We start from the raw sequence: 17,895 nt of genomic DNA, 5'->3' as shown, positions 1-17,895 counted from the left end.
GTGGGTGTATGGTGTCTAGCCAGTTAACTTTGAGAAGGGTTGAAGATATGCAAAATGTGAAACTATGGAAGTCTGTGAACAAGAGGCAGTTATTTGTAAACATCTCCTGCAGAATGAGAATCCTTAAAGATGAAATAAGACATTGGACACAATTCTAAGGTGAATTTCAGCACAGACACCCCTGCTAAAGGTGACTACATGACAGTTCTGTAATATAGTATGAGCTGGCCATGCTAGTGGAGGCTTGTCAGCAGAGGACTTGGGAGGCTAGGCAGGAGAATAAGGACTCTGATACCAATGTGAGGCACATATGAAGACCCATCCATTCATCAATCAATCAAACAATACATAAGTGAATTACCAGTTACCCCTCAAGTTCCAAACATGAATTCTAAACCTTCAAGACAATAAGCAAGCTTACACGGTTGATTCGCCAGTAGGTATTGAATAAACAGATGTATGCTTTTGAAGTAGAAAAGGCCGGCAGTAATCTGCACAAGAGGACAAAACCCAGGTTCACACAGGGCTTTAAGTACCAAGTGCTGTGAGCTTCATCACTTGGGTCTTTGTGAGGTCAGAGGAAAAAAAGGGACAAACCATGGCTTTAAGTAGCCACTCTGCTTTCTGTCCACACAGATTCTTTTTTTATCAACTTCTAGATACACATAAGAAGCTATGGAAGCTTTATGTTTCATTAGGTTGTGTACAGTGATACTTATTTAGAAATTAAAATGTATTAGGTGCATCAAGATTCCTAATGCTGCCCATCTGAAAAACAATAATGAAAATTGGAGTCTTTTGGCTTTTGGCTTTGTTTTGTTTTGCCAGTCCTGGGGCTTGAACTCAGGGTCTGAACCCTGTCCCTGGCTTCTTTTTGCTCAAGGCTAGCACTCTACCACTTGAGCCACAGCACCACTTCTGGCTTTTTCTACATATGTGGTGCTGAGGAATTGAACCCAGGGCTTCATGTATATGAGACAAGCACTTTAATTTACCACTAGGACATACTCCCAGCCCCTCTTTTGGCTTTTAACAGTGGCTCATGTGTATGATCCTGACTACTCAAGACTGAGAATGGAGATTGCTAGCTACCTAGGCAGACATATACATAAAACTCTCAAACCAACTAGTAGAAATTTAGATCTGAACACATGGCTCCAGTTGTTAATAGCGCTATTTCCTCCTTTGGGGAGACTTTTAGTAAGTGAAGATCATTACAGAAAGACTGAAAGATAAATTATGGCAGAAAGATCTCTTCTAAAGTAAATTCAAAGTGCACAAGTAATAATGAAGGGTAACATGCACCTGAGCTTTCTCACATCTGTAGTTTTAGCTATATACCAACTCCCCTTCATAACCAGCTTTCATTCAGTTAGGAACTGCTTTAAAGAGTTTTATGGAGGTATTTTTTCACATTTGTTTTTCATGCATCAAATTTTAGGGTTTGATCTTAAGTGCTCACACTGTTGTTCGGTGCCTCCTCTCATTGCTGGGACCCAACCATTTAAGGTACACCTCCAGTTCCATTTTTATCCTTTCTTTGTAATTCTCCCCTCCACATTTCTACATGTGAGGGAATGCATGCCTCTCTACAACTCTAGACTATATCACCAAGCTCTTCTAGTATCTAGGGAGGGAGGGAACATGCAGGACAGCAAGGAATACAACCTGTAGATTAGTAGGAACTCATGGAATAATATGTGGATCCAAGGCATCATTGGGCCAAAGTCATACCTTAGCCAGCACACACATATCAAAGCTCATGCTGCTGGGCTTTCATTTAAATACAGTCATCTTCCCAAGCAGATTATGGAACTATAGCTATGCATACATAGCAGTTTACCCAGTCCTTATTTAGTCTGGAAAATGTCACAAACCTTTATTATTTCCTTTTCTTCTAATCCTGTACTCTGTTGATTTATGAACTGCAACCAGTACTAGCTTGACATAGTGGCACATGTCTGTAATCTCAGCATGGGAAAGGCTGAAGATTATGACTTTAAGGCTAGTCTTGGTACAATGAAAGTGAATAAACCCAGGAGGCAGAGATCAGAGGACTGCAGCTAGAAACTAGCCCACACAGAAATGTTTATAAGCCTAAATTGTCAATTTGCCAGCACAAACCTATTTGGAAAGCATGGCTTACTGAAAGTGGTAGATATCCAGATGTGAAGAAACAAACTAATGGAGAGCTTAAGGTACAGAGTTCACCTATGGTACCAGAACACACCAGAAAATGAATGTACATACACAGACATGTAAATATATACATGCTTTAAAGCTAATATTGTTTTTGTATCCCACATGATTAAGACAGAATACATCCAAACTTCTTATTATATGCCTACAAGAGTAACTATGACAACACACAGTAGGTGATAATGGCATTAGCACCTGATGGGGATGAGCAGTAGGTTTTATGAAGTCTTTTGAACTTGTGCTGCTGTGGATTCACATCTCTATGTGAAGTACACTCCCTCAAGAACTCTATAGAACATAAAGATAGTGCATAAAGATTCAAATGTAGTATTGCAAACATCCATCTCCTAACATTCATGCAGAAAGTGAGAGATCCAAAGGTTAAAAGGCATGGAAACAAACACAAAATGATACAAGTCCTTCCACATCAGGATTTGCTTGAACTAACCACCACCCCCCTTTTTTTTGCCAGTCCTGGGGCTTGTTGAACTCAGTGCCTGGGCTCTGTCCCTGAACTTCTTTTGCTCAAGGTTAGCACTCTACCACTTGAGCCACAACATCACTTCTGGCTTGTTCTGTTTATGTGGTACTGAGGAATCAAACCCAGGTTTCATGCATGCTAGACAAGTACTCTACCACTAGGCCACATTCCCAACCCTATGTAAGACATTTTTTTTTTTTTTGGCCAGTCCTGGGGCTTGGACTCAGGGCCTGAGCACTGTCCCTGGCTTCTTTTTGTTCAAGGCTAGCACTCTGACACTTGAGCCACAGCGCCACTTCTGGCCATTTTCTGTATATGTGGTGCTGGGGAATTGAACCCAGGGCCTCATGTATATGAGGCAGGCACTCTTGCCACTAGGCCATATCCTCAGCCCTATGTAAGACTTTTAAATAAGAATTAATACCAATATTCCTCAAGCTTTTCCATGAAATAGAAACAGAAGGAGCAATTCCAAACTCATTCTATGGGGCTGGGAATATGGCCTAGTGGCAAGAATGCTTGCCTCATATACATGAAGCCCTGGGTTTGATTCCCAAGCACCCCATATATAGAAAATGTCCAGAAGTGGCGCTGTGGCTCAAGTGGCAGAGTGCTAGCCTTGAGCAAAAAGAAGTCAGGGAGAGAGCTCAGGCCCTGAGTCCAAGGCTCAAGACTGGCAAAACAAAACAAAACAAACTCATTCTATGAAGGCAATGTCACACTTACCACAAAACCAAGTAAAGATCCAACAAAAAAAGATAATTACAGACCAATTTCTCTGATGAACACAGATGCAAAGCTCCTCAAAAAATATTAGCCAAAAGAATACAAAAACTAATTTTAAAAATCATACATTATGACCAAGTAGGCCTCATCCCACAGATTCAAGGCTGGCTTAACATGCACAAATCAATAAACATAATTCACCAATTCAAGAGAGTCAAAAAACCACATGATCATTTCAAAGATACAGAAAAGGCATTGGACAAAACACAACACCCGTTCATGTTAAAAGGCTTTGGAGAAACCAGAAATACAAGGAACATTCCTTAAGACAAGAAAGGCTATATGGGACAGACCAACAGCCAACACCATGCCAAATGGGAAAAAATTAAAATCATTTCCCCTAAAATCAGGAACAAGGCAAAGATGTCCACTCTCTCCACTCCTCTTCAATATAGTTCTGAATTCTTAGAGCAATATGGCAAGAAAAGTACACTAAAGGGATTCACATAGAGAAAGGAAAAACTAAATGATCCCTAGTTGCAACGGACAGATTTTATACCTAAAGGACCCAAAAACCTAGCCACAGATATAAAAGATCTTTATAACAAAAACTAAAGAAAAATCAAAGAGGATACCAGGAAATGGAAAGACCTTCCATTTTCATGAATAGGTAGATTCAACATTCTGAAAATGGCCATACTGCCAAAATTGATACATAAACTCAATGCAATCGCAATCAAAATCTCAATGATGTTCCTTACTGAAATAGAGAAAACAATCCATATGAAAATTCATCCAAATTCATATGGAACAACAAAAGACCTAGAATAGTCAAAGCAATTCTAGGTTTAAAAAAATCATAAGGGCATAGCTATTATGCTCTTGTGATCCTCTGCTGTGACTAGCCTAAACCTGTGCTAAGTGAAATGAACTCCATGTTATGGAAACAACTGTTATATCACTGTTGTAATCACTTTCAACATGCCATGTGAAACTGTAGCTTCTATTGTTGATGATCCTCTTGTATCCCCTTGCTGTGGCTGTACCTGCACTATCACTGTATCTCATCTGAGTACACTGGGTACTGTATGTACTGGTATTAGAACTAGGGAAGTGAAAGAGAATATCAAAATTGAGAGACAAAGGATGAAAAGACAAACGACTCCAAAAGTAATACTTGCAAAACCATTTTGTGTAAACCAATTGAACAACTCATGGGGGGAGAGGGAAAGGGGGAAAGGGGAGGGGGAATGAGGAAGGAGGTAATAAACAGTATAAGAAATGTACCCAAGGCCTAACATGTGAAACTGTAACCTCTCTGTATATCACTTTGACAATAAATAAGAAAAAAAATCAATGCCGGTAGTATCACAGTATCAGATTTCAAACTCTACTATAGAACCATAGTAACAAAAACAGACTGCTATTGGCTCAAAAACAGACCAGAAGATGAATGGAACAGATTAAAAGACCCAGAAATAAAACCACATAGTTATAGTCGTCTGGTATTCGACGAAGGAGCCAAAGATGTACAGTAAAAAAAAAACAAAACACAGCCTCTTCAACAACTGGTATTGGGAAACCTGGACAGCCATTTGCAGAAAACTAAAAGTGTTACTGTGAACTAACATCAATTCAAAACGGAACAAGATCTCATCATCAGACCTGAAACTCTGAAATTATTGCAAGAGAGCAAGAGAGAGACATTAGAACTTATAGGTACAGGGAAGAATTTCCCAGGGGCACAACAGATAGGAAAGAGACTTGAAAAGTGGGACTACATTAAAATAAAAAGTTTCTGCACAGCCAAGGACACAGTTCCTAAACTAGAAAGACAATCAATTGGGAAAAGATCTTTACCAGCAATACATCAAAGACCAAGACCTAATATCATATATATATATATATATATATATATATATATATCAAGAAACTAACCCCTCCCAAACTTAATATACCAATTACTAAATGGGCAAGGGAGCTAAGAAGAGACTTCTTAGAAGAAGAGGTCAGACTAGCAATGAAACACATGAGCAAATACTCATCATCCATGGCCATAAAGTAAATGCAAATAAAAACAACTCTGGAGACTATCTCACCCCAGTTAGATTGGCCAACATTTTGAATTCTAACAACAAATGTTCGTGCAGATGTAGGGGAAATGGAACCCTATTGCACTACTGCTGGGAATGTAAACTAGTACAACCACTCTGGACAGTAGTCTGGAGGTTCCTCAAAAAACTAAACATAGACATTCCCTATGACACAGCCATACCACTCCTGAGCATCCACCCTGAGCATCTCATGAGCCAGCATATGATAAGGACACCTACACATGCATGTTCATTACCACACTATTTGAAATTAGCCAAAGGGGCTGGGAATATGGCCTAGTGGCAAGAGTGCTTGCCTCGTATACATGAAGCCCTGGGTTCGATTCCTCAGCACCACATATATACAAAAAGCCGGAAGTGGCACTATGACTCAAGTTGGCAGAGTGCTAGCCTTGAGCAAAGAGAAGCCAGGGACAGTGCTCAGGCCCTGAGTTCAAGCCCCAGGACTGGCAAAAAAAAATGTATGTCGAAATTAGCCAAGATCTGGAAAGAACTCAGATGCCCACAATAGGTAAGTGGATAAAAAAAAATGTGGTACTTCTATGCAATTTTACACAAATTCATTTACCTATATGGAATTTTACACAGCCATTAAATAGAGTAAAATAATGTCATTTGCAGGGAAATGGATGGAACTAGAACAAATCATGTTAAGTGAGCTAAGCCAAGATCAAAGAGAATGTTCTCCCTGATATGCAGAAACTAGATCTAAAATGCACTGGGATATGGCAAATTACACAGAATACTAGATACTCACGTATAGTAAGACCAAAAGAGCATAGGCTTAGGAGAAAATCACAAAGGTGCAATACCCAAAAGCCTCTTTATATGTACATAAAATAATATACATACTTAAATGAACTCCAAATATAGGGAAACAAAGGACTTTTTTTTGCCAGTCCTGGGGCTTGAATTCAGGGCCTGACCACTGTCCCTGGCTACTTTTGCTCCAGGCTAGCACTCTACCACTTGAGCCACAGCACCACTTCCAGCTAAGAACTTCTTTCTTAATTCTGTTTTTCTTTTTCTGAAGACTTTGTATTCTTTACCTTATATATAGTGTATTCATGTACATATCTGTGGGAGGGTAGGAGGAGAGCACAGAATCAGAGGGAAAAGGGTGAAAAAATGCAACATTGGAGCATACTGGCTGAACTGAACATTGATGAAAATGAACTATGTAACCTGATACATGTAAATGTAACCCCACTGTATATCACTTCTAAAACAATAAATTAGAAAAAAGATCAGCATAGCCCTCCATAAGATAAAAGGCAGTCATGCCTAGTCAGACAGCTAAGAAGCCAAGGACTCTCTTCTGTGCCAAACAATAGCAGTAATAGCCATTTATAATCTACTTAAACTCTGCGGGCTCTTCCCCATGTAAGGTCTGCTGAGATAAGCGAAACCCTCACAGGCATGCCTAAAGCAGAATCTTATACCATATAAATATGTCTATTTACAAATATACATTCACACTATAAAACTTCATTGCTGCACTATTGACAATATCCCAGTGTTCACTGCTGCACTGTTGACAATAGTTATGGAAACATCCAGATGCCCTACATTAAATGAGTGGATTAAAAAAAATGTGGTAACTATACACAATGGAATTTTACACAGCAATTAGAAAGAATAATATTATGCCATTTGCAGGGAGATAAATGGACCTAGAACAAATCATGCTATGTGAGGTAAGCAAGGACAGAGAGAAAAACAGCACTTTTTTTTCACATGCAGAAGCAAGAGCTAATATAAACCAGAACATGATAAATTGTACAGGACTCTAGAATTCACACACAGTGAGACAAAAGGAGGATATTTTTAGGGAGGAAAACAAAGACATGATACTTTTGTGCCTCTGATAATAAAAAATAATATTTATGGAAATGAACTCCAGGAAATGAAAACAAGGGGTGTTGGTTTTTTTTTTAATCTTTCCTTTTTTGTCTTGTTTGTTCATTTATCTGTTCTGGGGAGGGTGAGTAGGGGGCACAGAAAGGGAGAGACAAAGGGTGAACAAATGCAAAAGTGGTAGTCTAGTCACTAGACACTATTTTGAAACAAACTATACAACTTGTGGGTGGGCTTAGGAGGGAAAAACTGGGAGGTAATGAAAGGGGGGCATTGTCCAAAAATATACTCAGGGCTGGGAATATGGCCTAGTGGTAGAGTGCTTGCCTCATGTACATGAAAGCCCTGGGTTCGATTCCTCAGCACAACATATACAGAAAAAGCCAGAAGTGGCGGTGTGGCTCAAGTGGCAGAGTGCTAGTCTTGAGCAAAAAGAAGCCAGGGACAGTGCTCAGGCCTTGAGTTCAAGCCCTAGGACTGGCAAAAAACAAAACAAGCAAACAAAAATATATTCAATACCTAACTTATGAAGCTGACCTTTCTGTATATCACTTTTATAATAACAGATTTTCAAAAGTGGACTGTCTATGTATGTGTATGTATGTATATATGTCTGTTCCATTACATATACATTTATATATAATATATACATTTATAAGCATATATGTTGTATATGAATATATATTTACAACATTTATATGTATGTTATGTATTTATGTATGTATTTATATGTATACATATATATTTATATGTATACATTTATATGTATGTTTTCACTCATATGTTGAAGCTAGTCCTACAACACACACATACTCATGAACATATATACATACTAATATATGTCCATTTACATAATTACATACATGAGTAAACACAGAGCATGAGCCTAAGGAACTACTAGGAGATGGAGGAAGAGTAAAAGAAAATACAGGAAAAATTTGAAATACACTTGGGAAAAGCATAAATATGGTTAAAAAAGACTACAATTATGAAAATAGAACAATAAAATCTATTGAAATGTTTTGGGAAGGGGAAGGAGGAAAGGAAGCAGGTTAAAGGATATGAGAGTGACTGGAATATATTGTAAAAATATGTGATAATATGACCATAAAATACTTTTTTTGCCAGTCCTGGGGCTTGAACTCAGGGCCTGAATACTGTCCCTGGCTTCTTTTTTCTCAAAGCTCGCACTCTACCACTTGAGCCACAGTGTCACTTCCAGCTTTTTTTTCTGTATATGTGGTGCTGAGGAATTGAACCCAGGGTTTCATGTATGCTAGGCAAGCACTCTACCACTAGGCCACATTTCCAGCACAATAAAAAACCTTTTTGTATAACTAATGTAAGCTAATATTCCTATCACTGTTCATGAACATCATTGTAACTACTGAAATTTTAACCAAAAATACATATACTTAAAATACTACACCATTTGAAAGTTAGATAACTTAAAACATTTAAGGGCTGGGGATATAGCCTAGTGGCAAGAGTGCCTGCCTCGGATACACGAGGCCCTAGGTTCGATTCCCCAGCACCACATATACAGAAAACGGCCAGAAGCGGCGCTGTGGCTCAAGTGGCAGAGTGCTAGCCTTGAGCCAAAAGGAAGCCAGGGACAGTGCTCAGGCCCTGAGTCCAAGGCCCAGGACTGGCCAAAATATTTAAAAATCTTTGAACCATGTTCCTAACTAAACCAAATACTATGCTACCTAATCTTTCTAGAATTACTGTATTATATAAATAGCTAAAGCTTTCATCCCACACATGTGAAGCAATTCTAGAGTACACTTTCCTATATTCCACAAGAAGACAATCAGAAATAATCTTTGAACTCTGAATAGCTTGAATATCCAGAAGTGCTCCTTAAAAGCATTATCATATTCATGCATTTAAAAACCTAAAAGGAATTATTTGAAGAGGATAATGTAGATGTTCAAGCTTCAGTTGTTTAAAGCTTTTCAATCTTGGGCTAGGAATATGGCCTAGTGGTAAAGTGCTCGCCTCATATAGATGAAGCTCTGGGTTCGATTCCTCAGCACCACATATATAGCAAAAGCTGGAAGTGGCGCTGTGGCTCAAGTGGCAGAGTGCTAGCCTTGAGCAAAAAGAAGCCAGGGACAGTGCTCAGGCCCTGAGTTCAAGCCCTAGGACTGGCAAAAAAACAAAAAAAAGCTTTTCAATCTTTACAATAAATGATTATGACCTTTAAGTTTATTACTTGTCTGATCTATTTTTCCTCAAGTGCCAATGTGAGGTATTGTTTGGGGGGGAGGCATAGGAGAGGAGTGCTTTGTTTTGTAGTATAGCAAAAAAAAATTTTCTATTACATAAAAAATTTGCTACTAGTAGAATACTTGCAACGTGATGTATACTTTTGTTTTGTTTTGTTTTGTTTTTTGCCAGTCCTGGGGCTTGAACTCAGGGCCTGACCACTGGCTTCTTTTTGCTCAAGGCTGGCACTCTACCACTTGAGCCATCGTACCACTTCCAGCTTTTTTCTATATATGTGGTGCTGAGGAGTTGAACCCAGGACTTCATGTATAAAAGGCAAGCACTTTACCACTAGGCCATATTCCTAGCCACTGATACTTTTAAAACGTTCACACTACGTTTATAGACAGTTATATTCCACAGATATGTTTGATTATAAAGATCAGATATCAGATAATTCCTAGTTTTCTGATTGTTAAAGTAGTAAACACAAAAGCCTTAAATGATGAAAACATATTTAAGATTTCTACTAATGAAACACCACAGTTTCATATTAAAAAATTGACTGGGGGCCGGTAACTCATGCCTATAATCCTAGCTACTCAGGAGGCTGAGGTCTGAGGATTGAGGTTCAAAGCCAGCCCAGGCAGGAAAGTACATGAGAGTCTTTCCTCCAATAAACCACCAAAAAACCAGAAGTGGTGCTGTGGCTCAAGTGGTAAAGCACTAGTCTTTTGCTGAAGAACTCAGGGACAGCACCCAGGCCCATATAGTTCAAGCCCCATGACCATTACCACCACCAAAAAAAAAAAAAATGTCAATAAAACTGATAAGCTTCTAACTACACCAACAAAACTGAGGAAAAACTGAAGAGGGAACACACAAATTATCATTAGCAGTAATAAAACCAACATCCAATACCGACTCTGCAGACATCAAAACAATAAGAGAACATTACAAACAATACATCTGACAACTTAGACAAAACAGACCATGTCTACTACAACTCACTCGAAATGAAATACATCATTTGAATAACCCTAAAACTAATACAGAAATTGCATTTCTATCTTTAAAAACTATCCATATCCCTTCTGAGCATATATAGAGATTATTTCTGTAATGGTAACTGAACTAGGATTTTAGTGCATGCTAGACTCTACCACTGAGCTATACCCTCAACCTCAAATGTAAAACTTAACAAAATATTAGAAATTATACACAATAACCCTGGAGTTTATGCCACAGACAGAAAAGACTGATTAAGTATTCTAAAATCGGGCTGGGAATATGGCCTAGTGGCAAGAGTGCTTGCCTTGTATACATGAAGCCCAGGGTTCAATTCCCCAGCACCACATATATAGAAAATGGCCAGAAGTGGCACTGTGGCTCAAGTGGCAGAGGGCTAGCCTTGAGCAAAAAGAAGCCGGGGACAGTGCTCAGGCCCTGAGTCCAAGGCCCAGCACTGTTAAAAAAAAAAAAGTATTCTAAAATCAATTAATATAACATACAACATTAAGGGGCTAAAGTTGAAAACATACAATTTGAGCCACGGCCACATTCATAATAAATTGGTAGTTGTATTCAAAATGGACAAAATCAACCATAATGTTAAATAGTAAAGGGCATGCTGATACAGGAGTAATTCTTCACTAACAAATCAAGTCTAATGTGGTTCAAATTCTACATAATAAACCTATGAATCCTTATAACTATAGAAAGCAGAAGATTGAAATGTATTTGTTAGTGATTCTTTTGTTCAACTTTTGTCCTACAATGAGATGCCTATATGCCTTCATATGGGAAAGAAAATTGTCTTACCATAATTAAACTGACTGTTGGACTTTTCAAAGTTAATGATGTTAAATCTATATGCAAGACCTGGCGCATTCCACTGACTTCAAAGGAAAACCACAGATGATAATGATTGCTGTTTATATCCGAGTTCAGAATAAGATCATATTCATTTCTGAAAATAAAAGATAACGACATCTGAGGAAAATTAGGGAAATACCTGATCACATGTAAAATGAGAACATCTGAATTATTTTACACGATTCCCTGACTCAAATTTGGAGTTAAATTTCAAAATATCTCCTTCTGGAATAATGTAACTAAATACTTTAGTCATTATATTATGTATATATTTTAAATAGATAAAACAAAAACTACATTGCCAATTAAAAGTGTTACCATTACTATTCTCTGCCCTCATTCTTTTTAAAACACAGCAAAGAACTTTTGTTAACATTTATAGACCGAAAACAAAACAAAACAACCAAACTACTACACTTTCACCTACAGACTTATTCTTATATTTATACTGATATAATAAAAACTTTGCCTCACTTAATAATTGTCATTTCTAAAATACTGATTATCATATAGGAAAAAAATTAAAAGGAAAAAGATTTTTTTTTTAAAAGTAACTATCATTCTTATTATAAACCATGTACTTTTGCAGGTGAAAACATTTTCAATTTAGGGATCTACATTTTCAGCAATCTTATTTAATTAATACCAAAAAGTTATTGATTTTAGTGGTTACTTAGTGTTAGTATAAGCAGTAAATGACAAGGAGTGGTGGAGATCATGGAAAACTAGCAATTCCATGCTCCTTCTAAAGGAGATGGTAATTTCTCATCCTGAGGAAATGAAGGATCAACACAAGCCAGTTTGTGTGAAATAATCCACTTCCTCAGGTGGAAGTAATTTCATTTTTTTCCAAAACCCACTTGAAAACAAATAAAGGCTGTGACACGTGCAATTTAAGCAACTGAAAATGATTTACCTAAGTATTATCACACTATCAAAAGATGAAAACAGCACAGATGAAATATGTGTAAGTGTAATTGTTTTATCTTTTAGAAATAACACTAAAATTTTATAGTAAAAAGGGATTTAAAAACACTTCATTTGGATTATCTAAGTCATAGACCACTCGAGCTATGATATCACTCTGATGTATAAGCCTCTCAATATCCTAGGCAATATGAAGTAAGAAAGCAAAATAACATTTCCTTCAAGGTGTATAGGGAAAGGATCTCTGAATCTTTTGGAGAGGCATGGCTCACTCTACCCTCAAGGGTGCTTGGAGTCCAGTCCTATTTCCTCATGGCACATGTTCCAAGAGAAGGTAACAGTTTTAAATTAATGGGTTTTTCAGTGCTTGTGTTTCCTTGAATTTTATCTCCCTTGCACTTTAACTTATATACCAATATTTACAACACATATACCAAGTCTCATCAACCTCTTGTCTTTCATCATTACATTGACCTCATAACATCAAAAATAAATCTTAACCAGGCATCAGTGGCTCATGCCTACAATCCTAGCTATTTAGGAGGTTGAGATTTGAGGAGCGAAATTCAAAGTTAGGCTGAACAAGAAAGTCTCTAAGACTCTTATCTCCAATTAACCACCAGAAACCAGAAGCACAGCTGTGGCTCCAGTGGTAGATGATAGCCATGAGCATAAAAGCTCAGGGACAGTGCCCATGCCCTGAGTTCAAGCCCCAGAATCGGCACAAAAAAACATAATTTAAAAATATGAATGAATAAAGAAATAAATCTGGGGCTGGGAATATGGCCTAGTGGCAAGAGCGCTTGCCTCCTACACATGAAGCTCTCGGTTCGATTCCCCAGCACCACATATATGGAAAACGGCCAGCAGGGCGCTGTGGCTCAGGTGGCAGAGTGCTAGCCTTGAGCGGGAAGAAGCCAGGGACAGTGCTCAGGCCCTGAGTCCAAGGCCCAAGACTGGCCAAAAAAAAAAAAAAGAAAGAAAGAAAGAAAAAAAAGAAATAAACCTTAAAATTTTAGGTTGAATTTTAAACACAAACTTGATGTTATATAATTTTGTATACACAGTCAATGAAAATGTCAGTTACTTCAGGACAAAGACAAAAAAATGTTGGACTCTAATTCCTAGATTTGATTTACAATGCCAATATTTGAGATAGGTGAGGGAATTCATCATAAATAGTATGAGAGATGAAAAGGATGAAGAAAAGCCACAGTAATTCTCAACTTGTCTTAATTCTAAGTCTAAAGTATCCAGTTGGCAATTGCAGACTGTAGATCAAATATATCCTGGATGTGTCCCCAGTAAAAAGATAGCACACACTATGGGAACTAGGATTTTTTTTTCTTTATGGTCAGTCCTGGGGCTTAAACTTAGGGTCTAGGCATTGTCCCAGAGCATTTTGCTCAGGGCTAGCACTTTGAGCCATAGCTCCACTTCTGGTCTGGAGTGGTTAATTAGAGCTAAGAGTCTCAAGGACTTTGCTGACTCAACTTCCTGAGTAGCTAGTATTACAAGCATGAGCCACCAGCACCTGGCAGGACTAGGATTTCTGATGCTGCAGACCACAAAGGTTTCCTTTTGGCTCCCAAACACATGCTCTTTTACAAGGGATAAACAACGATGAAGAAGCTTCTGATATATTGCATATACTGTATCCTAAAAGATGACATCTGTACAGAGTGTTTCCTCTGAGTAAGAGTTTCACCTGTGCCTGTTACTCACCGTTCAGCAAACCACAAGGCTAGCTGCCTCCAGATGCCGCAGTCTAAGAAGGTTCAGTACATTCCAACGTGCAGGCCTACTCTCGTACATCTTTCCCAGTAAAGTCAATTCCCAATGCTATGTGAAGTGAGATTCCATACCTGTGGCAGCATTACACATACACTATTCAAGTAAAAGGGATAAATCACACTAAATCTACAGATTAAAAAAGCAAGATGCATCTGTTTCTTTAAAAGAGCTTATATTCTAAGGAAAATCAATACCAACAAAGCCTTCCTTAATACTACATTCTTAATAAAGAGTATTTAGTTTTTCATTAAGAACTGATATGCCATTATTATAAAATCACCAAAAAGCAGTTCAGACATACTTGATAGGTATTTTTACAGGCCAAAATTCACTAATTGGCATTACTTAACACTATTTGTTTTGAGAGCTTGAAAATCCAAACTGTGAGATCCCAAAAGGATTGAGAGTTCAGAATGCCTTCTCCCGGAAGGGGGTAATGAGGGAGGAGGTAACAAACAGTACAAGAAATATATCCAATGCCTAACGTATGAAACTGTAACCGCTCTGTATATCAGTTTGACAATAAATAAATAAATAAATAAATAAATAAATAAATAAATAAATAAATAAATAAAAGAAAGCCTTCTCCCACCATACTCTCAGAATACTTAGTTTCATGGAAAGGTCAGTCAGTTCTGGTTTATCGGGAATTTAGATTTCTATCCTGGGTGTGGGGTAAATTTACCCTAAACTATGTGGGAGCTTGAGGATAGACTTAGGTTTAGGCAAATTGTAAGCTGTTTACCATTTAAGCTCTCCTTCCTGGAATAAGGTCTTCTACCACTTCTATACAAAATATTGTCACATGTTGAAATTTGTACCCTACTTCTGGCACATTTTGGCTACATGACAAATAAAAACATTGGTGAGGGGAACCGTTGGATCTGAAGATGGAGGAAGGCTACTGGGCCTCTGGTAAGCCAAACATCAGTTCCACCATCCAGATTCCATTACTGCCCTGCTCCCAGTGGCAGTGGGTTGCCCCAATGTGTCATATCTAATATTACTTGGCACACTACCAAATATCTAATGTTACTTACTGCTTTTATGAAGCTCAAATGTTTAGGGTGTATATTTACAATTAATTTTTTAAATAATATTGACTACTTTGTTTCACTTACTTTTAAGTCTTATACCTTAACCAAGTTCAATTATTAAATTACTACACAGACATTGCTAAAGCAATCTTTCATATGTTTAGATTTAATTTAAACATAATCCCTAAATTGTCGCAGGGTCCTGTTTATTATTCAGGCTTCAATTGAATACATAATCAAGTAAAGCTATAAGGACAATTTCAAAACTATGAAAAATTTCAAAAGCAAACATATGTTTACATACATAAACATATGTGTATTTATACATACACACACACAAACTTTAAGTCAGAGTAGTTCAGAGCAATTTTCTTCCTAAATATCCAAAGTAATTCTTTTCTTTTTTCTTTTTTTTTTTTTTTGCTGAATCTGGGGCTTAAACTCAGAGCCTGAGCCTCTCTGTGCTCAAGGCTAGCACTCTACCACTTGAGCCACAGTACCACTCCCAGCTTTTTCTCTTTATGTAGTAATGAGGAATCGAACCCAGAGTTTTATGCATGCTTAGCAAGCACTCTACCACTAAGCCACATTCCCAGTCCCAAAGTAATTTCTTAATATGTAATATTTTAACAATGGTCTTATTTGCAAAAGAGAAGAAATCTCTAACTCACCGTTGCATACCATAAGGCCTCTCTAAAATAGGCTCTTTGAATGGAGGTGGAGTGTGACCAAAATAATTAGTATAGGCCACCTCTGAATATTCTGGGACAGACTTCGTATTTTTCACAGATTGAGGTCAGGGTCATGGAGCGTTGGTACATCAGGAACTTCAACCTATGGTTGCTCTACTGATGAGCTATACTCAGTATCTTCATTATCTTCTGTTTCAACCCCAGTACAGCAGAGCTTCCCTAAGTGTACTGTTCGTCCTTCAAACAGAACATTTCCACAGTTAACTACATGTGGGCACGCTTTTGTGCATGTTAGGACACTAAGAAGGAGATTGTAATCCTTCTTCACTCCTACAGTCCAGCACAGGACTGTTTGAGAAGGAATATTCTGCAATGTGATTCGGTCCAAGGCCGTATCATTGTTTAAGCCATGGGCAGAAGTTCTGTTTTGATCTCCCAGCTGCTGTAATAATGTTCTGTCATTATCTTTTCCTTTGCGAGATCCATGAGGGTAGACTTTTTTTTATCACCTTCCTCTCCTTTACAAGACACTTTCTCCTTCATTACAGCTCCTTTTTTTTGGAGTTCCACATGCTTCTTCACCAGCTGTAGGAACAACAAAAGGACCACACACTTTTCCCTCAAATACAAAAGGCTTTGGTTCTTTGGAGATTAGTCTTGCAAAAGTGTAAAAGAAGGAAAGTTTAATCTAATACCAATATTAAACTACATTAACAAAACATCATTAATTTTGTATGCTACTTAAAAACCAATGCTTGGAATTTATAAAACAGGCAATATTTTACAATAAAAGACAAAATCATTACTGATAAAAACTTCATAACAGTTTTTTACTATTTCTATTATAAAAATAATGCCTCCATATCACAGAAAGATGGAAAATTTAGAAAGGTATAAAGACATTAAAGTCTTCCAAAGCCCTGGTACAGAAAATACACAGTAAATTATCATTATTTAATAAATATCACAAAGCATCCAATGATGCCACACACAGGGAAGAGCATTTTAGGCAGAAAGGACTGCTGGCCAGTGGCATCAGTGTGGAAAAATGCCTGCACATTTAAGCTGGATGGAACAAAATAAAGCAAGGTAAATTCCAAGAAACCAGAGAAGGTCAAGTACTAGAATTTTGATTTTGCTTTGCATGGGATTGAGAGCCAAAAGGATAAGTGCCATGACATAACTTAAGTTTTAAAAAATACAGGGAGGGAATAAGGGAGGAAGGAATACTATTCTATAGCAGCATTTCTTGATCACATGAGTAGATGACTTGAGGGAATAGAAGGTACAATCCTACATACTTCAGGGTGTTTAGCAATATATAGGGCCTCTACACACTAGATGCCAGTAGCACAAGCCCATATACACACTCCCTATTTCTGAAAAACAAGAATGTCCCCAAACATTTTTACATGTCCCCTGCCAGGCCAAATGGATTTGAGAACCATTACTCTGGTACTTCTCTGAGAACAGGTTTAGGAAGGAAGAACAGGAGTGAGGCTGTTGCAGTGATCCAAGCAACTTAAGAGTGACTGAATTCTGAACATATTGCAGAACCTAATTTATATGCTGATAGACCACATATAGGGTAGAAAGCACAAAGAGATTGCAGACAATGTTGAAGTGTTCCAAGAAAAACTAGAACACATGACTTTGAAATTTAATTGTGGACATGCAAAGTGTAGGCTACTGAAACAAACAGATGGCGATTAAAGTACTGTGCTGGACAAGACTCTAGAATTCAAAAAAAATGCAGAAGATATGTAAACTTGGGGTCATAGCATACAGATATTATTCTAAGCCATATGACTGAAAATCATCAATGAAAAAAGAAATAAGACAAAAACTGAGTCAAGGATACTTGAATATAAATGCTGAAGAGATGCAGATAAACTAGAATAAGAGATGGTCTAGAAAAAGCATGAGGAAGCCAAATTAAAATTAAGATGTGGGTTGGGAATATGGCCTACTGGTAAAGTGCT

Source organism: Perognathus longimembris, chromosome 1 (genome assembly GCF_023159225.1).
Source record: "Perognathus longimembris pacificus isolate PPM17 chromosome 1, ASM2315922v1, whole genome shotgun sequence".
Lineage (NCBI taxonomy): Eukaryota > Metazoa > Chordata > Mammalia > Rodentia > Heteromyidae > Perognathus > Perognathus longimembris.
The sequence above is the reverse complement of the archived record's forward strand: the minus strand, read 5'-3'. Positions refer to the sequence as shown.